The sequence below is a fragment of the Oreochromis niloticus genome, linkage group LG13 (assembly GCF_001858045.2).
Source record: "Oreochromis niloticus isolate F11D_XX linkage group LG13, O_niloticus_UMD_NMBU, whole genome shotgun sequence".
Lineage (NCBI taxonomy): Eukaryota > Metazoa > Chordata > Actinopteri > Cichliformes > Cichlidae > Oreochromis > Oreochromis niloticus.
The window spans coordinates 10,010,866-10,035,491 of NC_031978.2; the positions used below are offsets into that span (position 1 = coordinate 10,010,866).

Below are 24,626 nucleotides of genomic sequence, written 5' to 3' on the forward strand. Positions count from 1 at the left end.
CAATAAAGCCCTCACTTCTAGCTAGCCTACTCAAAAAGGCCTTTCTGTTCATTCAAAATGTGAATCTGGAGTGCAGCATAATGTTTGTGTTTTTGATTTTCCTCCTCATAAGCATGACTTTACACAGCTTACAGATCTTTGCGTCAGTGCAGGCTGTGAAACTCCCACTAACGTCACTAAAATACTCATTCTTGTACACAGACTGATCAAAGTGATTAACGTGCTCCTGATCTGGAACTCTTTGATCCCCTTGTTCCATCTGCAGACAGCTGCTTCAATATCACCAGGAGATATAATACCGCCACTTTCACTTTAGCCCTTTAGAGGTGCGGTCAGTGCGTCACACTATGATTAAATGACTAAGTTTAGAGTTACTATACATGCCAAGTGCCGAATATAGCCAATATCTGCCACAACCTGTCCGACTGCCAACTAACTCAAAACATTTTTCTTCACAGTGCTATTTACCATCTCTGTCATTCTCCACTGTCAGATTTTTCATTACGTTTCCTATTTTTAACCCATCTCAGCAAAAGGCGAACCTGTGTTTTGCATGTTCTGCTATTTTGTGCTGTAGGAAAATCACTCCGTGCGCACTATTTTTAAAAAAGCAGCTTATTAACGTCTTTTTTTTTACTTAAGAGGGATAAAACGAACTCAAATGGCCCCGCAATCAAATTCATAAGGTTCAGAAACATTTGTAAGATCTTCAGGCTAGTACCTGATTCCTTCCTGCTCTTTAAGATGGTATTTTCTCTACTTTTATAAATACACAATGTGTGAACTTTCCTTTACTTTGATCTATTTTACCAAAGATCTTAAAGAAGCAAAGCTTTTCTACAACATCTGCAGAAATTACTATCGAGCGGCACACAGATTAAAATATGAAAGAAGAGAGTTTCCTAGAACTGTGTTTCTTCTAAGTCTGATAAACATCAGTCAGTGCTAAAAAAACAAAGCTAATGTCCAGCTTGAGGTTTACTTACCAGTTTGTCTCTCCTCATCCTCATCTTCATCAGAAAGTCAATGAGAACTAAAAGGGTAGAGAAAGAAAGAGAGAGAGGAAAAAGAAGAAGGAATGTTTTAATCACTCTGAAGGAAGCCAGTTATCTTCCCACTCACATTGCTGAATATCCTAGTCAGGCAGACACACAGCACATGCACACTCTCTCATACACACATACACACAAAAATACACACTCAGAGATGTCTCCAAAGGTCAAGATGAATCAGGAGGAAGAGAGAAAAGGTGTCGGACAGAGACAGAAAGGGTGAGAGTAAAATAGAAAATAAAGATCCAGAATAGAAAAGAAGAATGAATAGAATGTAAAGAGCAAAGCAAATGACAGAGGGAGGAGAGAGCACAGAGAGACTGGAGAGAGAAAGAATGAAATGCATGGCTCGGCTGAGTCATCAGTAACCACCACTTCCTCCAACGCACAGAGCTCTACTAATGACTGGCCAACTTCTGGGTGCACACACACACACACACACACACACACACACACTCACACACACACTACTTAACCTGCCATCTATCTACTTTCCACTTCAAACTCTTTTCCTTTAAAGCAGGAAAAGAGTTTGAAGTGTGTCTGTCCATCTTTGTGAGAACTAATTTAAATCAAAAACAAAAAACCACTGAAACTGAGGCTGTTTAGGCTTGTCCTAACTCTGAGACAGACCTTCAGTGTGCTGTCCAAGGGTTCAGGTGAGGGTTAGGAATTTAGTTGTCATGACTGAAGTTCCTCCAATGTGCTTTGTAATTCATTTTCTCACTGAGAGTCCTCACAAGCCCTAAAGTGCAAACATGTGTATGTGTATTTAGGAAAAAGCCTGAGAAGGCATGTCATGAGCTGACCCCATGGTGTGTGTCATGAGAAAATGGCACAACAACCAGACAGTTTTCCCTTTTCCCAGAATTCCCAGGGGCATGGTCTCTTAGCTTTCATGTATTGGGGGAGTTGCTTTCCTTCACACCCACAAGCTAAAAGGCTGGAGAACCCAGGCTAAGTGCCTTGGTTAAAGAAATAGCTCAACAATTGCATGTTTGAAGCTTATTGTTCTGATATCCACCAATTCAAAACTAGGTCTATAACTTTTTCATAAAAGAATTACTTTTTCTTTTTTAAATGAACTGATGGATTTGCTGGGAATTAAATACAATCTTCCTAACTTCAATAGATTCTACACCATTACTTGTTCTGACCAGCAGCCTTTACTACACGGGCTAGCTTTAAAGGTGGCACTAGACTGAGCACATGTTTAGTGTAGCTTTGCCTAAAGACTGAAAGTACTGTAGTAGGACAAAAGCCCACTGACAACTCTAAACCTCACTTATTAACCACAGAGAATCTTGCTCTTATTTAATGTGTTCTCAAGGAGAATTATAAAAAAATAACTGGTTGGGTTTCTAGTAAAGTTCTACAAAGGAACAATTTCCTGATTACACTAGATAATTATCTTAAGCACAACAGGTTGCCTAACATGCTTGAATTTTTACTTTTGGTTTAGAACACCGTTAACCCTTTATAGGATACTCACTGAAATACTTGAAAATTCAAATTTTCAACCCTACACTATTTTTAAACATTTGTGTTTCTAGAAAACTGCTGGTCTATCGAGATTTTCCTGAACAACCATGTCTAGGATTTAGAGAGAAGTGTCTGAAAAGGAAAAAATATCCAGTTCCCACAGTTCTCTGAGCAAATATGTCTCGTTGATGTCAGAGGTCAGAGGAGAATGGCCAGACTGCTTTGAACTGACAGGAAGGCAACAGTAACTCAAATAACCACTCATTACAAAAGTATGCAGTATACAGCAACAGAAGACACCACCTGGTGCCACAACTGTCAGCTAAAAACAGGACACTGGGGGTACAATTTGCATGAAAGCATGGTTCCATTGTGCCTGTATCAATGGTTTGGGCTGGTGGTGATGGGGTAATGGTGTAGGGATATTTTACTGGCACATTTTGGCCTCCTTAGTACCAACTGAACATCATTAAATGCCACAGCCAACATGAGTGTTGGTGCTGAAAATGTCTGTTCCTTTATGATCACAGCATACCCATCTGTGGTTATGCTGTGATCATAAAGGGTATCCCAATCATCTCAAACAGGTTTCCTGAGTATGATAATGAGTTCACTAGACTCAAATGGCCTCCACAGTCTCCAGATCTCATTCTGATAGAGCACATTTGGACTGTGGCGGAAAAGGAGATCTGCATCATGCATGTGAAGCTCAACAATTTGCAGAAACTGTGTGACGGTATAATGTCAATATGGACCAAAATCTCCAATGAATGTTTCCAGCACCTTGTTGAATCTATGCCAGGAAGAATTAAGGTAATCCTGAAGGCAAAAAGTGATCAAATCCAGTAATAGCAATGTATAACTAATTAAGTGGCTGGTGAGTGTATGCAGTCACCAAAAAACATATTTTTATGTCTTATAAACATGTAAAACTTGTTAACTTCAAAGTTATTTGTAGGCTTTTTCTTCAAGTTTGCCAAGGTGACAAGATTAGAGCATTTCTCAAAAGTGTTTAATCCTTAAATGCCCAGTTACCACAGCCACTCACTGCATCCAATCTGAGCAAAAGCTTCTGTGATTTAGGAAGTGTTTGCAAGTGCAGCATCAATGTACAAGCTATATATAATTGCACAAGTGAAACTCGGTAGATCTCTGAGGTCAAAACTGGGAATAAGACTGATGGTGAAAGTGCAACTTTAGGACAATAAGTCTGATGAACTGTAATGACCGATGAATCACAATAGCAATAACCTCAAGAGGAAACAAACAAGGCTGGGCACAAGCTTTAAACCACTTGGTGTGATTTTTTTTTAAATCCTCCATCATTGCTTATATTCAAATGGCTTTATTTCGCGTCAATGTATTTTATTTATCAGAGCCCTTAAACGTTTGCATTTTTATCTTGACCAGCACTTTTGGTGACATTTAGAAACTTGTCACCTTGCCTGGCATTAATACATATTAACAGAGCATTAATACAACATATAAAGTGAAAAAAATTACTGGATCATTTTGAAAGTGTACCACCCTATTGCTAATTCTTTGCTTTTTATATCCATCTACGCATCTACAGTAACTTTTCCCCCAACATACTCCATTACAGTTTGCACTGACATTATGAATCAGTCTGCCTCTGGGGTTATTGTAATACAACCCCCCACGTCCAGCTCCATCTCCTATCCAGAGGAATTCATGGGAACTCTGAGCCAACTTAGTAAATACACGTTTCCTCCTCTGCAGTTCCCACACTTTTCCCATCACACTCACACACACACACACACACACACACACACACACACACACACACACACATACCCCTATTATATACCCATAGACAGAGACAAGTATAGACTTGGGCATGGTGTCTCATGCAAATTGTGCATAGTCATACTGGCAGTAGCAGAAGATTACACCGGATGCTACTGTAGTTCAGGCTGGTTAATTACTGTATATTGCTGATGAACAGGATATGACAGTTTTGCAGCATTACCGCTACAATGCAGACTCTATATGGTAATCTCTGGTAGAAGACCATTCGGCATGCATTAGCACATGCTTCAGTTACGGCAGTTTATTAAAAAGGAGATAGGAAACTTAGCTGCTCTGTGAAACTTGAATCGTTTTCTGTTTATTACAAATGACGCAACAGAACCAGACCGTCTCAGTACTTCCATTTCAATTGATGAGCGAAACGTGCTACAGTTGTAAGGCCTAAGACCATATAGCCATGTAGCATTTAGCTAAAAGCTAGGCTACACGTCAACTTCATCTTGTTAGTACTTAATACAACAAAGCTGATGTATGTACAATGCTAATAATCTTAAATTAAGACTGTGTGTAAAAGTGTAGATCACGTCCAATTAGTGGGGAATAAAGCCACTGCAAGTGGGTTGTGAATGACCAGGGAAAATAAAAGAGTGAACCTAAACTGAAATAATATAATTTTTAGGTGGAAAATGGACAAAGAAAAAAGAATATGCTTATGCTCATGCTGCTCTGTGTTTAGATCTGTTTATTTTGTGTCTATACCTATAAATGTGGGGGCATGAACTGGTTTTTGAAGTTAGGCTTACTAGAAGAACAGTAAAGTGTTAAAACCATGTTTATAGCCCTTTAAGGATTGGTCATCAAATAACATTTCAAATATATGAACTGGGAAAGCCGTAACCCGAGTAAGCACCCTACAGATTCCCCCATATTGCCAGCCCCTTTACTTTCTGCCATGCCACTGTAAATCACATTTACAAAGGCGGCTGCAGAAATGAGTCATGTGAGGTTAAATGGGCAGTGTGTGTCAGCATAAGTGGAAATCAGTCATCATTTTTGTGACTTAAAGTAAAATAAGCCCACCAGTTGCTACCTGACTGGCTATTGTTTCATCTGAGAAGTCAGCAAAATACATAATGTAAGCTGTCCAAACAGAAACCATGTGGAGCCCAACAGAAAATCAAAGTATCACCTTTCTTATAATGACTTTGATAGAGTTATACCTGCTCTTATCATGACAAGACGTGATTATTGTAATCCTTTCTATGTAGGTTTACCACAGTCATCACTTCGTTAGCTTCAGCTAGTTGGAAAAACGCTCCTTAATTTTCAACTGGGACGGGAAAACATGAACATATTACGCTAGTTTTAGCTGCACTCATTAGCTTCTTGCCAATTTTAGGATCAATATTAAGGTTTATTTATTGTTTCTCTTGATTGGCTTATTAATGACCACACTCCTCTAAGAGCACTGAGGTATGGTAATCAGCTGATCCTCAATATTCCAAGATCTAGACTTAAAAACAGAGATGGCCGAGCTTTTTAAGTTGTTGCCCCGTGTCGTTGGAATACCTTACCATTTGATAATAGAACTGTTTCTATTTTTAAGTCTTTGCTCAAGACTCCGTTCTGCTCTCTGGCCTTTAATTCAAGCTAAGCTAAGCTAAGCCTTGACATCGTATAATTATCATTCTTGTCATTAATATTAATATTATTTTATATTGGCTGCCTGTAAAGCACTTTGGTCAGCCTTGGTAAAAGTGCTTTACAAATAAACTTGACCTAGAATTCAAGAATTCAAGCCATTTTGAATTGCCAAGGCATTCTAGTGTGAATAAAAGTGGATCAACTAACTGGGAACCACTCTTAAACCTTGCCATACCAAATAATCTCACAACCCAGAAGAAGCTGGGAAGCCATTACCCTGTAAATCTCTATAGACTCCCCTGAGTTAACAAAGACGTGCAATGAGCTATGACTTTCTAACAAACTCCAAATAATGTGATCATCATTAAACTTACAGAGAAAGACTTTCCCTACGTGCCAACTGTGTCTGGGGTAAAATTCACCCTGAAAATGATGGATTAAAAAAAAAGAAAGAACCAGGCAGTCAATATGAACAGCTGCCACAGATAAACATGCAAAGAAAACAAAAATCCACAGAAACTGAAACTTTATCTGCTTTATCAAGAAAGTTCAAGACGTCACAGTACAGCACACAAACACACACGCACACAAACACACGTACACACAAAGAATAAGGATTAAAAATAAATTATACATATATATATATATATATATATATATACATATATATATATTTTTTTTTTTTTTAAATTAGGTTGTTTTCAACAGCTTTAGTAAAACAGTTACCAAGAAATTAGCTTAGGTGTTCCAAAACAGAAAAACAAGCCTGTTTACTTCACTGCCACGTAGCTCTGCTGAGTACATGCACAGAAATCAAGAGAGAAAGTAAGACGTTGAGAAATGCTGGCTCAGCAGAGTGCTCATTGTGGGAGGATTGTGGGAGATTGAGTCTATAAATGAGTCAAGGAGCCATTACACATATTATCAGAATGAATAGCGTGGCAGTCTATCTTTAGTGTCCGTGTGGGAATCAAATATGTGTTGTACAGCTGGGACATGGCACTAAACATTCTATCATACCATAAGACAATGGGTTTTTTTCACATTTCCTGCTACTCTTTGAATGTTAAGTTATAGTTAAAAAAAAAAAAAAAAGCAAGTCCTTATGAATTATCACCTGAATACATATAGTATGGTACTGTTTCATCTTTGTCTACAGTATATGTTGTAGCTGTGTACTGACACCTGTAACATTATTACACTTTGCTGATTTGAGGTAATTAGCAAACAAACTCTTCCAATCCACCAGTGAATGGGCCCGTTTTCCAGTACCTGAAAAAGCTCCCAATCTCTGGCTTGATCAGTTGAAATGTCCCATGACAAATTCATCTTTTCCCATTTCCTTTCCTTTAAAAGGCACCAGTGTTGTGCCTTTCAAATAGCCCATAGTGAAATTTACAACCAAATTAGGACCTATGCTGTTTATATGCTCAGATGGGCTTTTTGACTGGATTGCTGTTGTAGTATTTCTGAAAGTTCAAGGCATTTTATCTTCATTTTTATCAGTGGCTTGGTGGGCCTGAAATGCATGAAACCAGCATTGCAGATTGCATCTTGTGCAAACATGACTGTGTAACACTGTAATTTTCAGTTTTGATGGCTGTTGCATTACATTTGCAAAACTCTGCTTTCTCATAAATGTAAAGCAGGATGAAATCCTGATTGTTAGCGGTTTACTGACCAAGTGTTTAGTTGCTTTAACCCTTTAACCCTACATTAACTATGTCACCAACTCCTAGTTAAATGAAAGGTTGCTATCCTAACACATTTGTTAATCTAAAAAAAACTTAATAGTATATCTTAAAGGTTTGAAGTAATCAACCTTTAAACTGGTGCCACACACTTATACTCCAGTTTTTTTTCCACCTAGTCAGCTTTTTTAATGTTGCTAAAACAACCACTAACACTACAAACTGAAGTATGTACAACTTTAAAAATTCACATGACGGCTTAACTTTAAGGAGTGCAGGTAGCATGTGAAAAACAACTGTTGAATATCTGTGATGCGTTTAATGCTCAGTGGTACGTGGAGCAATAACCAACAGTGAGGCCTGCTCATGAGGCTGAAGATGAAGTTGGTGAAGTCAGATTTCTTCTGACTGGATGCTCCTAGCACTTGAACCGCAAGTTGGTGGTGCTTCTGTGCCAACAGCCAGAGCTGTGTGTGTGAGATGGGCAAATAAAAGATATCCACTTTCTGTGACATCACAGAGAGTAAAGAATAGAAAAAATGAGTGTTTAGAGCCCGAGCTTTGCGCATACGTTAATATACATGTGGCTATGTGTAATACGACCATCCACTACTATAGCAATGGATTTCCTTAACAGAAAAACCTAATGGGATCCCTTTAATGGCACTTTTTATTTGACTTGGCCTTTAAGAGCCAATAAAAGTCGAAGTGTTTTTGCACTTACTTAAACTATGTAAAAAAAAAAAAAGATATTTGATCTCACCTTAGGATTTCCATCATGCCATCTCTCTGCCAGAACTTTTCCATCTTGTCAAAAATAACACTCCCTCCTCTGTCCTCTAAACCATGAATTTGCCATTATTGGTCGCTGCAGTGGCGGCGCTGACGTAAGTGGAACAATTTGTCTGGTAATGTTTTGCATGGAAACACTGTTAGGCAGAAGGGCTCAGAGATTTTACAAGTGGGAATAATCCAGCACCCACACAGCCATTTACTGTATCTCACTTTTTCTGTTACTGTCACGCTGCATTCATTTATCATAAACATGAACAGAATCAAATAAACACTATGTATCAGTATGATAGTCACTTGTTTTGTTTGTTTGAAATTCTGTTTTTATGGGACTCCTTGGGTAAGGCATACCGATTCTTTTAGCTTTCACCACCACTACGAAATACAGTACATCACTGTTACACCTACACACGTTAGTCACATGAAGTTAAACGTGCATTATGTCCCGGCACAAGTAGAAATCTTATCATATAAGGAAAAAAGCTTGCACATTGCAGAACTCCAGTTTTAACTTTTTTTTCTGGCAATGGACGGATGGATTTATGGACAGATGGATTTATGGATGGATGTTCCTTGTGCAAGCAACATACTTACTGCCAGACTGACTGCTAAAAACGGAGCAAAAATTCACTGTTGTAAGTGGACCAAACCTCCAGTATGACAATGATCTCACCAATTTAAGAATATGTGAATTTAGCAACACGGACCCACAAGAACCTCAAAAATGACCACCAAGACAATCTACACAAAAACATGTGATTGCCTTGGATTTATGGTTAATTTAAAATAATAAATAAGTTAATTCCCTGTCTCACTTTAATTTTCTCTCCTTATACAATTCCCACAATCTCACCCCCCAGCCTTTGGTCTCCTCTCCTGCTTATCCAGACTGGGCCAGTCCAGGGTTATGACTCACAGAGGCTATGACTCAACCCCTCTTGAGCCAAAACACTATTAGTTTCCAGGTGGTCTTAGATCCCATTGTGTTCCTGATTAGCATTCAAAGACATATGAACAGGCATAGAAGTGTGAGGAGGCACAATTCCCTCAAAAACACTACAGACTATTTGTCTGTAAGGGAGTCAATGTGGAGTCCCAGTGTCTGCATCCTAAGATTTTGCATGTGATTGTGGGAAGTAATGTGCATATCCCTGGATGTTGTGTGTGTGTGTGTGTGTGTGTGTGTGTGTGGTCCAATGGATTGAGCATCTGTGGCAGTGAGACAAAGAAAATGTGTCTGCTCTGAGTGAGACCACCAAGGCTATGTCTGTGTCTATATCAAAGGTCCATTAGTGACTCAGTCCCATAAAAACTCAAAGTCATTTAAACACATTTATCTAATACTTGACATGTCCCAGACGTTTAACATTTTGGCAGATGATTAGTGTATATTCTACTATAAACTTACAGATTTCATCAGTTTAGCAAGAAAATCATAAACAAATAACAATTACAAATTAGGTAAGTTAATTTAGGAACTGGGACTTAGCAAGTGTAACTCTTTAGTTAAAATTGTGGAAAATTATTGGTCATTAAAGGTAGCCCATGTCAAAGGAAAGAAGCAAGAAACTATACACTATAATGTTTCATCAACATCTGGCTATAGGCCTATTCACTTTCTGTTCTCACTCAAAGGTATGAGTACAAGCCATCCAGACAACACTGGAGGCGTCTTCTACGTTCCATTTTCTGACTGGAAACAAATGAAAGCCAAAGTTTCCAGGTCACTCTGTGTCTGACTTTCACATTTGTCTCCAAAATAAGACTTTAAGACAGGCTGTGTCTCCAAATCACCGCCCAGTCAAACCAAAACATAAACTAAATCCAGACTCCTCCGCCTGCTACAGTGTGGAAAGTTATACGTAAACAGAAGCTGCTTCTTTATATAAAGTGATATCTTTCTAATTAATGCCAATTAAAATGTAATCTGTTTTGAAATGTTAAAACTAGAAACAATAGCATGCATGTAAAGAAGATGTGCCACCTCTGATCTTTTCCAAAAATGGAAATGTTTTAAAGTACAGGTGTGGTCAGAAGTAGTCTTCATTTTGTTGACCAACGATTTTTGTTATGTTTTCGTCAATGACCGTCATTTTCGCCCTGACGAAAACAAGATGATAACTAAATAAAATCTGATGCACAAGGACAATAACAGGGATGAAATGTATTGACAATTTCATCTGTCAATAACAATGGAATGAAAATATTCTGGAAAGATGAGATCCAATCAGACCCTAGATGCACACATGTCAGCTGCCCCTGACAAACAGCATGGTGTTGGGTGGGGTTGAAGGGCTTCAACCTGCTCCCAGTATCCCTGTATCTCCTGAAAACGCACCAAAATATCAACGCCTGGGACATATGCTCACATTTCGGATTTGACGTAAAAAAAAATAACACACTTTGAAAACTGCGCGGCACAACTTTCACCATTAAAAACACAAACTTTTACAGAACAAACTTTTTTTTTAAACTAGATCTAAATTTGCTGTCAAAATTAACACTGTTTCAGACGCTTAGTCCAAAGTTACCATGACATGCATCCCCATGATGAGTGTACTTATAACTTCTGCCAACTGTAATTCAACTAGGCTCTTTTTTGAAGCATTTGCCCCCAAATCCCTACTGTATTCTTCTCCTTAGGTAAGTGCCAAAAATTATAGTTAGTTTAGACTTAATTTTGAATTTTAGGACCATCAAGCATTTTTGTGTCTGCAGACTTAACACGATTTTTTAAATTCCTGCTTTCTAAGAACAGCCACAGCTGCTGTCTGCTTCAGTTCATGTTATTTCCAATGAGAGCAGAGTTTCACACAGTTTGAAAGTGCCTTCCGGTGCAGTTTCAACACTTGACTTTTGACAATTTGGACTTAAAAAATTCACTCAGTTTTTTTCATTTTGGCGCACCTGTGTGAAATTTTGTCAAATTTAGTCTATGAAAAGAGCCAAAAAGAGCTTTGGCAAGATCACAGTGAAGAAGCGAGCTAATGTACGTACCAAAGAAGAAAAGAAAAGACAAATTGCATCAGATGTGAAAACGTTATTGTGGTCATTAGAGGCTATCAGATATAAAACCCAAGAATATAATGGCTCCACCCAAGTGTTGTACAGAAACATAAGATCTTCTGCCAGTCTGTGGTTGCCAGTGTCATCTATTTTGCTGTTGTCTGTTTGGGGGGGGGGCATCATCAGCTTCCAGAGAAGCCCGGAAGCATCATTACTCAGAATTTGATGGCATTTTGAGTCAGTGAGGTACATGAGGTCAATAAACAAACTGCTCTCCATCGTGGACAACCATCACACCCTCTCCACTCCACACTTCCACACCACTTCCTCTTCCTCAGACTGACTCAACCTCACAAAGAACGCTTCAGGAAACCCTTCCTACTGTTCTCTATACTCTTCATTCTGTGATAGGTGATGCACACCTGCCAGGGATAAGATCCCAAACACAAAAATATGTTTCATGCAGCTGCTTTTCTAGGATTTATAATGTACCTGTTATTCGTTAATGCAATTTACACTTCTCTCTTATGCACTGTCAGTCTTGCTTTTACAGTTTTTTGTCACTGTTACTACCTCATCATATAAGGTGCCTGTGGCATTTGTAATGTTAACTGTGTTGTTTATTTGTTGTTTGTTATAGACTGCCCTATTTTTATCCATCTATAAGAAATGTGAAAAGGTTATCGAATGACTCATTTTTGCTAAAGGCTAGCCCAGTATAATGCTGTTTTCATTGGAAATATGTCTAAATGCATAACCTTTGTGAAACAGTTCATATCCTATTCTGAAATTGTTTTTTGGTTTTTCAAATATTCCAGGCAGTCCAGAAGACCTGAGCTTTGTCACAGGACCATAAAAAGTTGAGTAGATGGCCTTTGATAATGTTTTACATGTTCCTGCATATCTGTCACAGTCTTTTCATCCCATGTCAGGCTTAAAATCACTTTCCCGTGTCTTCTTGAAAGTCTGGTTGTGAGTCTAATAATAAAAACAACACACAGATTCTTCATGATCTTCGCTAGTTAGAAAAAATTGCAGCAATAACAGCATTTCAGTCTAGTTTTGGGAGTTTGTAAGCTAGAGTAGTTTGCAGATACTGAGAGAATTGAGGCCTGGGTACTTAACTGTTATACACAATTTATGGTACATTCAGAATGGTCGAGACAAAAACATCCCAGAACATTTGGGAGAACAAGTCAAGGCATCCAAGTTTACTATTTACTATTGTTTATTCTATTTCTAAGTGAAGTGTAGTACATATAGATTATAGTCCTGCATAGAAGGAGAGTTTGTCACTTTTCCGTTAAGGTAGAGGTGGGTTTCCTTTACAGAGTGTATTAAGGAATGAATGGAGAACTAAAGAGGTGCAGCTGCCTCTTTGTCCAACGCAAACTTCAACTGCAGCTCAATCAATATTCATTAAAAAGGATTTACACATATCCACACACACACGCAAGGAATCAGTCTAACACATCGTCACAGCTTCCTCAATTGACCCGATCCACTGTGTGAACCAGAACACGACTGTTTCTCACTGCTGTCCTCTATTGTTGCCTTTAAGTATGCCAATCAATACCTCCAGCTGGCACTCGCCAACCACTCAGTCTCTTCATCCCCCAGCGGGTGTGGTTTCAGTGTGTAAACTCTGGAGATACCAGAGCTTCAAAGAACCCAGTGGTGCTGTGCTGGAGGGCACAAATTCACCCAGCCTGAAGTCCAACACACAGATGCTCAGTTGATTGGGATGATGTGGAAAACACTGCCCTCTGCTGATACCAACCCCACATTAACTAGGATCGACGAGTCATTTCTGTCTCTGGTATTTCATGTGTGTAAACTGTAGTTGAGATATTCAGAATTAACAGTAATAATAAAATGACAATACCTCTTTGCAGATATTAAATATAGTTATTAAAAGTTATTAATAGCAGCTTCAATATGACATGGATATACACTCACCAGCCACTTCATTAGGTACTCCTATTTGATTGCTCATTAACACAAATCTCTAATCAGTCAAACACATAGCTGCCACTCAGTGCATCTAGCCATGTAGACATGGTCAAGACGACCTGCTGAAGTTCAAATGAAATATCAGAATGGGGAGGAAATGTGATTTAAGTGACTTTAAAAGTCACACAGTTGTTGATGCTAGACAGGCTGGTTTCAGAAACTCATTTTCCCACACAACCATCTCTAGGGTTTACAGTGAATAGTCTGAAAGAGGTATCCTGAAAGTTTTCAGAGTGCAGCAGTTCTCTGGGTGAAAATGCACAGTTGAAGGCAGAGTTCAGAAGAGAATGGCCTGACTGCTTTGAGGCAATAAGAGGGCAACAGTACCTTGAAGCAGATACTCTTCAGAAGCAGAGGACCACTGCAGGTGATTCTCCTGTTAGCTAAGAACTGAAAACTGATGCTACAATTCACATAGTCTCACCAAAATTGGACAATAGGAGACTGGAAAAATGTTACCTGACCTGATGAGTCTTGGTTTGTACTGTGACATTCAGATGGCAGGGTAAGAATTTGGAATTTTGGCTAAATTTGACCCCCTTAGTACCAACAGCTGACCATGTCCATCACAGTGTACCCTCTCCTGACGGCTGACTCCAGCAGGATAACATACCATGTCACAAAACTAAAATCACCTTAAACTCACCTCTGGGATGTGGTGGCACAAGAGATCTGCATCATGGATGTATAGCTGACAAATCTGCAGCAACTGTGTGATTTCATCATGTCAATATGAATGAAAATCTCCAAGGAATATTTCCAGCACTTTGATGAATCCATGCCAGGAAGAATTCAGGCAGTTCTGAAGGTAAATGGTTTCCAACGTAGCATTAGCAAGGTGTAACTAATGAAGTGCGCCTTTACAAGCAGATTCTGGAGTAAACATGCAACTGTGTGATAAAGGCAAAGAAATAAGGTGTTGTGCAATGTGTTGTTAGATGTGTCATAAACCAAGATTTCAATGTTAGTCACGGTTTCATACTCTTGCTGTCGTTGGAGCCCACAGTGCCCCCTCTGGTGTAAAAAAAAATTAAAAGGTCACCAGGCTTTCTCTGTTCGTGCTGCACGGCTCTTAAATAACCTGCCACACCAGATAAGGACCCATGCAAAAATCAGTCATTTCTGCCATGTCTCAGGGTTGTTGTCAGTTAGACTGAGTGTTTTCTTACTATCTGTCCATCCATTCTCTTCTGTTTGTCACAGAGGGGCTGGAGGCTATCCCAGCTACCATAGGGCGAGAGGTGGGGTACACCCTGGACAGGTCGCCAATCTGATGCGGGGCTAACACAGAGTGACAGAACACCACCAATACTCATATTTACACCTGTGGGCAATTTAGAGTCACTCGTCACCCAAATTAACAACCACACCACCATGCTGCAGCTTTTTTTTTTAAATTATGTTTCATTGCTTATTACTATGAAAATGTTTTCTATAAACTAGTTTAGCGAGTTAGACTAGTTTGTGGAAATTAGCAACTGATCCAAAGTCTTGGATTTGACTCAGATGAATTAATTTACTTCCTAAGTATTAAGTTGAAATCAGTGAACTATTAAGGTAGAAATGTTGAATACATTTTACCTTAAAAGACTGCAAGTAAGTAAATAGCAGTAAAACACAGAAATTAAAGAATGCTGCACATGAGTAAAACATGATAATTTCAATAAAATACAGCTGAAGCATGAAAAGTAAAAGCTAAAGGAAGTTTGCCTCCCACTCTACCAGCAGGTGGAGACAGAGTGGTGGTGTAGTTGTATGCCTTAAGATGAAGGTTTGACAGACCCTGAAGGCTCAAAAAAGGTGAAGGGCTTGTGCCAATTTTCAGTTTTCATCAATTAATCAATTAATTTTTTGTTATTTATTTAATCAATTTGTAAGGTCCAAAAGACAGTGGAAACAGCCTAAAGTGGCATCTTTTTTTTAATTTTTTTTTTTTTTATTGGTGTGAAAAATGACCTAGTGTACAGCAATAAAATCACCTCTGCTTTAGCACACTTATTATGTTCACAATTTGATGGTGTGTACATTTTTAATTTTCATCAGCCACTTCCAGGCATGAAACAGAATGCTGGTAATGTGCTTTTCTTAATATTTCTATATAAACTATATAAATATTAGCATATTAACATCCCGAAAACCCTGAGAACTACAGTGTACAGACAGTAAGCAGATTTATATATGTTGGGTGTCATGTCAGTGCTTTTCCACTAGATGGCGATATAACTCTGTATAACTCTTGATTCAACGCTCCACCTCCATTCAAAAAGTAAAACGTGTGCTATAGACACTTCCTGGTGTTTAAATCGTAAAACTATCAAGTTTACTGTTAAAAACAATCTTCAACCACTTCAACATAAACCACTAACAAACAAATACAGTATAAATACAGTATACCACCTCAGTTTTTAAGCATGACGCACGAGAAGTAAGTCAGCAAGTGCACATGCACGTGTCCTCTTCATCGCAGTGCTATGGCTTTGACCTTTGACCTTTTTTCACTCCGTTCACATTTCAGGAAGCTGCAGTATCATCAGCTCAATGAAATAAAAGGCAAATATGTAAATGCACATTCTGCAAAAATTTTGCATGAAAAGATAAGCAACCGACAAGTGAAGACTGTTTTCATCCTTTTCTGAATGCACTTTCAGGCTCTGCCACTACCACTTCCTCTCCTGTAAAGCCACTAGGTGCAGTTCTTTACTGGAAACCAGTAGCTCTGACTAAAAACACCACAGTAGTAGTGAACAGTGCACTTGTGGCAACGGTTAGTTATCAATAAGTTGCACAGTGTGAGACAGTTAAACCCTCAGTGCCGACTACCCAAGAACTGTCACACATTCTCCATCTCCTCAGCTTCATAGAGCAGCAGCTTACTGGAAACCCTGTAACTGTAAACTAGCGTGGCCGGCCAAAAATACCTGCCTATTATGGGTGTGAGAGACCACTCTTACAAGAGCAATTCTTAGTTGAGGAAGAGAATTTGTTTCTAAGTACAAGTGCTGATATCAGACATGGGAGTGTTTCCTGTTAAGATATGCAAATTAATTCTGTTGCTAGGGCTAAAGTTACTGCAGATTCTCGGGCAGGATGAAAACATTAAGTTACAGGTGGTCCAGCTAATATACAGAACTGCAAGTCTACAAGCATGCACCCTTCACATGCATTGCTTGGTCTTCCCTAAAATAAGTTAAACAATCAGACTCAACATTTCAGTATCAATATCAAACTATTAATAAATGTTAAAAAAAACAGCATACATTGCATTCTGCTTCCTTCTGCTCTTTTTTCTTTTCCCCGCTTCCACTAAAACCTGTAAAGTCCTTCTTTTATTACTACTGTGCATACTTCCAGAAACATCAACTTAACACAACTCTGGCCCTTTCAATGCTCTGCTAGAGATTTCTTCTGTGTAATCAATAAGCAAATACAATATCTTGAAATGCTTGACACTAACACCCCCCCCCATAAAAAACATAACCACTGGTTGAAATTCTAGCTGTCACTCAGTGACAAAATCACAGTGTGATTTCTGCACGGAGGAAGCTCTGTGCAGCCATATCTGAAACTTTCTGAGAAACAGAAAGGAATGAAAACAGCCAAAGAATATAGTTCAGGTTCTGAGTTTGTAAGATTGGACAGAATAAGACAGAACTGCTGCTCACATGTTAGGCAGTCTCCAAAGCAACTGTACTTTCACTTTTAGCTAAGAAAGGATAAAAGGTTAAATCTGGCCACAGGAGCAACAGGTATGCACATACAGTGCACCCACTCACTCACAGTGTGCACAAACACCTTCACAAAAGTCTTAACACTTTTACACGTGAATCAGTGGATAAAGAAAAGCTTTATTTTAAGCTCTCCAAGGCAGGATATCTCGTTCTTATCATGCGAGTTTTCCATGAAACAAAATTTGTGGTTTTCCTTGTTTAAAAAGGCATTCTTTTTTAACATCTCACATGGTCAAAGCCCATTGGTTAATCAGAAATGTGCAAAACAACTCCCATAAAGCTGCAAACAAGGCTTCTTTTTTAGTTCCTGAAAAGCCGAGATGAGAGAGATAAGAGTGTTTTAGGTCGCCTGAGGCCATTATGTCAAAATCGAGGCTTGATGGTGACAGAAGAGGAAGTGCTGCTGTCCCATGGCTGTGACTTACATGAGTGACTACAAATGTGTTTGCATTACCAGGCTGTGGTGAAGAACAAAATTCACACAATTACCAGGTACAAAGACTTAAAGTAAAAAGAGACTCCAATGACACAGAAGACTGAAGTATCGTCTCAGCTAGCATCTTCACAGTATAGCAAGAATCACTGATGCTGCAGACTTGAAAATTCGGTGCCAAATAGCTCTGAAAGCTTTTAGCACATTTCAAAAGAAAAAAAATGTTTGCACTGTTATTCTGTATCTTTAAATTCATCTACTTCATTTCAGTGTTTGGACACATTTGCATAGCTTTTTTATTGTACAGAAAAGTAAAGACATAGCTTTTTTTGTTTAACTTTATTAACTTTCTTGCTACTATATCAAAAAGAATATCCAGCATTAAAGAAGAAGTAGCTAGACCTGGTACCTGCAACAAGGGAGTTAGAGGATGGTGGGCGGGATTCAGTCCTATGGTATCTTTTGATTGTGAAAATGCAATGATATTGGGGTTTTTGTGGGGGGGGGGGTTGCAGGTAGAGTCCATATGTACCAGGCCTGCTGTTCTTCCAGGACTAACAGGCGCAGCTAGCACACCTACAAGTGCCCTAGCTTCTATCTTCACATGCCAAAGAAGGACACTCACAAGCACAGCAAAAACTACACATGGAAGATTGCAATTGGTGCAGCTCCAATTCATTGATAAGGCAGTGAGCCGCAGGTATGGAAGTACCTGTTTGCATTCAAAGAGATAACCATAGAATGACAAAGTAATATGGAAATGATGTAATCGCCCTTTTCAGACCAAGAGAGAAAAGACTTCCGATTTAGAAAAGGCCCTTAAAGACTTGGCTTAAACTAGTCCAAGCTAGCAAGATGAGAATGTCCACCCTCACTATCTTTGTCGAAAAAAGAAAAACCCTTAACGGAGGTTAGTTCCTGTTAAAAGGGAGTTTTTCCTTCCCACTGTCCCCAAGTGTTTGCTCATAGGGGGATGTGTGATTGTTGGTCTTTCTAATATTGTCACGTCTTTACCTTACAATATAAAGCACCTTGAGGTGACTGTTGTTGTGAATTAGTCCCATATAAATAAAGCTGAAAATTAATTAAATGTGTTGCAGAGAGGCGACTGTGTCTATGAAAACACGGCTAAAGACTTGTCAATCACAAGTTGATCCTTCACATTGAAATTTAGTATTTCAAAACAAAACAGACTTTAACGTTTATTTCTTTTTTGGTTTGTTTGTTTGTTATTCAGTATGACACAAAATGAGCCCATAAACATAACCATCAACAGGAACGCCTTTACAGAGGTCAAGTCAGAAAGTTGCTTTCTTGTAGACTTCTATAGGCCAAGAAGTATCTTTGCAACTGCAGCTATCGCCAACTGGTGGCCTTCAGATAGAACGCAGGTTTACGGAACTGCCGTATCGGCTTAATTTTTCCGACCCAGAAGCTACGTCCATGTTTTATACTGCATATGGTAGTAACATTAGTTACTCAACCACCACCCTAACATGTCAGCTTGTGTCACGTCAACATTTTTGCTTCACACTGTTCTTGCTTTTATTTACAGAAATGCGATTTCTATAAATGTTCACTTTTCTGAATAAACATGAGCAAAAGCCCACAGTACGGGTGGTTTTTCCAAGCCTGCAGCACTTCTTCATTCCGTATTTAGTAATGAATCAAACAAAATTCCATCACAGATACAAATTTTGTGACCGCACAGGCAATTGTGCAATGGTTGACAATCAACTACCATGGTCGTCGCAGTAACAGGCCTCTCTAAATCTCAGTGGTTAACATCAAAACGCTGCATCTTTGTCATTTTTGTGGTTTTAAGTTTCTGACAAATACACCCTGGAGAATCTCTACTGCTTGACTGTAACTAAATTTGAGCAGCAGGAACCTAGCCATTCCACACCACTTAGTCATTATGATATGTGCAGATATGAGGCTGGTATATTCCACTGTAATTTTTAGGAAGTTTAAAAAAAAAAATCCAAATGTCATACTACGCCTTTTAGACCATTTTGAGACCCTAAAACTCTAGACTGAAACTGCTACAGCTGGAAATGAAAGTGGCTGCTGAGGGAAAATCCACTGTTAAATTGTCAAGAAAAGCTGCTTTACATCTGTGAATTGATCCACTGCGGTTGTGAGAAGGTTTCATCAAGACCGAAGGTGGTAAAAGAAGAGGAACAAGATACTACTACAGCTGAAGTGAGAGCTTTAAAATAATAAGTATAAGTACAAGATTTTTGAATGACACTGATAATTACAGAATACACACTTGTGTGGAATCTAATCTTTCTTTCCTAATATAAAGAAAACCTAATAAATACAGGTTAACAAGTGGTTTGTTTTTTCGTAATATTAATCTATGTGAAATTTAAAGTCATTTCATTTCTAACCCGAGTAATGAGACACAATTATTCAGGCTCACTTAGGAGCCAGTAAAAATTACACATGTGACAGCAAGATGACTCGAGTGAAATTTCAGTATGTCTGCGGTGTGTGATGTAAAAGCTGCCTACTCATTTGCTTTTGGTCGGTGCACAAATAGACACATGGTTTACTTTCATTTGAATGAGCCATCTGTGGTTTGCATGTCTCAATGCAACATGAAGAGCAGAAGTAGCCTTTACAGTCCTCTGCTGACTGCATGCTCAAAGAAGTGAAGCAACCTAGCCGCAACCCAGTACAGGCGAGGGCAACAGCTCCTGCAATGAACAGAGTCGTACATGTGGATGTTTTGCTCGTATGCTACGATGCTCTAATCTCAGTAAGCTGATCAATGCATAAAGGTGCTAGTACCAAATCTAAAAGGAATTGTCACCAGATTCTTTAGTTCTCCTCATCTCTACAGAGTATGTTAGAGTGCTCCAGCTCACTGTTTCGATTTTCCCAAGTGTGAATACATTCTTCTTAGAGTTGGACACAGAAGCATAAATCGTATCTTATTAAGTTATTCTGTATCTGCTAGAAATGTAAATGTGTCTACTGAAGTGTTGCAACAGTTTCAAGGTTGCTATTTAACCTTCTTTCCGCGGCCCTCAAGTGACCAAAGATGAATTCATGACTTAAAATGAAAACAAAAAAAACAGATACAGGCTTAGTGTCTGTGTTTTTGTTTGTTTTTTCCTTCTTGCCGTCCTGGGTATGAATCCACCAGTTGAGGCCTTTCTGTGCAGTTGATTGTTCTCCCTGTGCCTCTGGGCACTCCAGTTTCATCTCACGCTCCAAAGCATGTATGCTAGGTTAGTTGGTGGTTCTAAATTGGCCACAGTTATGAATGTGAATGTGAATGAGTGTCTTTTTTGTGTGTTGACTGCACAGTAAACTGGAAACCTGTCCAGGATGGATGGCTGAATGAAACGCAGTTCACTACATAATCTTACTTTTAACTTTCTTTCTTTTTTTATAACCTACTGTGTGGTGAATTCTTTGAATTCTTCTGGTTTTGACCTCAATGAATTATGATGCTGTTGAAAAGAAGTCTCAGCATGAACATGGGTTAGATTGATTTGCCCGCCTGTGGCTTTCAGTAGGGTTTCACTTTGCATCAGTCATTTGGATCCCGTCTCTTTCTTGGTTCTGTATTTTCCTTCAACACACAAACAGATTTTAAATTAAGCTGAATCTTACCTGCCTTAAAGAATGTAGTTGAACTTAAATGACCCTCACAACTTCAACTCTTGCCCTTCTCTACTTTTGCCTGTGTTTCTATAGCAACTTTGCATTTATATTTCCCCTAATTTGTCTAGATGAAGGCAGAGCACACACAAAGCAACCTGTAATCAGTCAGTTCCTGCTTTGACTTCATTTCCATGCTTACCTACTCACAACACAGCTATACTCAAGAGAGGCCTTTCTTGTCATTATGAATACAACAATGTGACTTCTCTGTGATTCAGTAATTCCTAGAGGGCACGGCAGAAATAGGTCAAAAACCTAAGGAAGCTGCAAAGTCAGGTATTAATTCTGTTAAAAGTTTATCGCATCAAGTCACACTTTTCTTTGTCACATTATGACCAGAGTCACGGTAAAAGATACTGTAGAGACTCTTTACTTCATTGAAAACCACTGTGTGGCTGCTGTTGTGAGAATTGTAATTAAAAGTACGTGACCACTTGCTGAGTTGCAGAATTTCTCGCACAGAGGCGAGAGAGGTGCACAAGCTCTATTCTTCACATCTTGAGAAACCTGCTTCCCCTACAGCCCTTTGACTTGCTCAGCATTCAGTATTACAACATCAGCAGATAAATGATGACATGACTTTGAATTATCGGTATTACAGGAACACATTTTTTTGTTTGTGTTTTAAATGTAATCTTTCAAATTTGTCTCAGTTTTTGACTTGAATACATAAAGTGCACGAGTTTGAGTTCTGCTACTTCCCCCTGCTAAGCTTCCAATTTAGGTACTGTGGATGCAAAATGGTGCAAGTGACAAGAGGAAGTTTCTACAATACAGCAGGTCACTAGGCAACACAAAGAAGAAATGCATGATTGTGTTTGTTACAAAGAGAGTTGAACAAACACACCAATCATAATACATGATGTCAAAAAACAAGCGTCTTTAAATAAAGGTATAAATAAAATATTTAAATAGGCTTCCTCCTATTGTCTGCCTTTCACACACATACTTTTTCATGCTCACTCTCACAAATGTGCAGTTTCTCTTCCTCTCTCTCCTTCAAACGCACTCACTCAATATTCAGCTCATATCCGGGATGGCAACTCTATACTTCTCTGACTCCAGCCACATGAATGAAGAAAATAGGGACAGGGAAACCCCATGTCACTCATTATGAAACTCACACACGCTTTACACCAGAGTTAGTCTACATCTTTACTCTTAATGAGTCCAAAAAGCAGAGAAACGAGGGGTGCTAGGATAACTGCCAAAAGAAAATCTGAAAAAGAAAGTTAGTAGAAAGCTAAGTGCTGTTTCTTTAGCTCTGTAAGCTGAATATGAAGGAAAATCAAGTGGAAATATGAGAAAAGCGAGAGAAGGGAAAAACAAAGCTTGGAAAATATTTGTTCCAATTTCACATCAATGCAGAACATGTGGTAAAATTTCAGCCAACAAATTGCTCATGTTAAATTTGTTTAAGCTGTCACTGGAGCGCCCCCTTTAAGTGCAAAACACTAATTAACCCTACCTAATTTGAAAGCAAAGATGCAAAAAAGAGCACCAAAATAACCACAAATATGAGACTGATCTTGTTTTTTTATACAATAACTTCTGCTCAGCTATTAATTATGAGGTCCTTGGCCAGAGGTTTCTGGAAATAAGTGTGTTCAAACCACATGAAAAATGACATAAAGTAAGTATTTGATTTCAAACAACCTCAATAACCCTATAATAAAAAAGAAAAAAATGGAAATAGCCACCATTTAGTGTTAGTGTACTTCTTATGGTCAATATTATTTTAAGGTAGACCATAATTTAAAAATTAGCATCATGCTGTATTGGGAAATAAACTAGGAACCAGCAATCAAGACCATAAAATCAATTGGAAAATGTTTACAGAGGTGTAAATGGAGAAGTATCGTCGTTTTTATTTTTGGAATGACCTAAACACAAGATCCAACAGAGTCACGGAGAGCATATACAAGTAAAATAAATAACTGCATATCATAAACGTGTCGTTTTGTTTATAAAAAAAAATCCTACATTGGTCGGACTATTTTCGTTATTTTGACGAAGAAGCAAAACATACTTGTATGTCAGAGCTGTGTTTTTAATCATTTAGAACTGCAAAAGTACTTCTTATATTCTGTGTATTTATTTATTCATTCTGGTAGGGGTAAGGTGGGTGTTCTCAGGTTCTCAAATCCGAGTAGCTTTACTCGTTTCCGACAGCACCTGAACGCACCTCTCCCATTTGCTTCCTTCGCTACGGTAGTTTTGGTTCACAATGAAGAGACGCTCACTGCGCTCTGGTTTGCTTTTTTCCCAGGAGGTGACGCTCGCCAACCACACACTGATAAGACTGAGCTATAAAAAGGATCGGCGGAGTTCACATAAGTCATATGGATTTTTTTTTTCTTTGCAGGTTTCTCACGATAATAATAACCGGGCGCAGCTCGCGTGACGCGCTTGGATACGGAACACATAAAAAAAAATGCGGACAGGGTGCAGCCCTGTCAGAGAAAACCGTTTCAGGTCCAGTCATTCAATAACGTTTTTAAAAAATACAAAAAGGAAGAGGAAGGCCGGGTTACTATCTCTGTCTGACACCGCATACTTCCTTTTATCTTTGTGCAAACCGCCCATTACGCATGAGTGAGCGTTGCACGGCCCTCAAACCTCTCTGAACTTCTTAAAACGGATAGCATCTCTACTGTGTCTAGGTCTGTGCAAAAAGTAATGAAATACTGCAGTGAATCTGCAAAAAGAAAATCAGCTTTAGTGAATGCAAAGTTCCATCAAAGTCATAATCTGCTTCCTCGTTTGGGCTTTGAAGGGAGCACAGCTGTGAAGTGGTGAATTTATTTGATTTATATGCGTGTAATTCATAAAATAATATGAACTGACAGACTTACCCCCACATCACTGGCGGTCAGGCGCAAACGTTGCACTTCTGTTTCTTTTTTAAATTCAGCCAACATTTGCGAGGCGCGCTTTTGCACCAATATGACCTGACACATTTTCTTTCACTTTCAGACTTTTGCAGTACGGTGTAAAAGTCATCCTCTAACACACAGCAACGCACTTGAGCGCTTTCCATCTTTCTCTCACCTCTCACTAACTTTCTTAATTGCTGAAACAAACTTGTCCGCTCTAGCTCCACCATTCATACTGAAGCGTCTGCCAGACTTGCAGTGTAATACATTTTCGTATTTTTGGTCACACCCACCGTTTTCAGTTCGCCCAGCCCTCTATGTGGCGCCAGGGGAAGCCTAATGAATGGAGTCCTCTGGTCATCAACGCTGAGTTTAATCACATGGAAACGAACTTTACCTGAACACTCTTAACAGTGGTTCACGGTACAAAATCCCACTTAGCTTTATAAACAATGGGT

The 24,626-nt window shown here is 38.9% G+C and overlaps 1 long non-coding RNA gene across 2 annotated transcripts in view; it reads right to left on the reverse strand.

Moving 5' to 3' along the window:
• The window catches only part of LOC102081781 (uncharacterized), a 76,415-nt gene extending 51,992 nt beyond the window's left edge, over positions 1–24,423 (reverse strand). The window contains exons 1-2 of one of the 2 annotated variants that reach the window (XR_001224444.3): positions 24,148–24,423; positions 987–1,033 (exon numbers count right to left, since the gene is read on the reverse strand). This is a non-coding gene — a long non-coding RNA (uncharacterized LOC102081781). Of the gene's footprint in view, positions 1–986; positions 1,463–24,147 lie in introns of those variants that run through there. The other variant, XR_003213620.1, reaches the window with a different exon arrangement.
• Between the last annotated feature and the right edge of the window lie 203 nt (positions 24,424–24,626).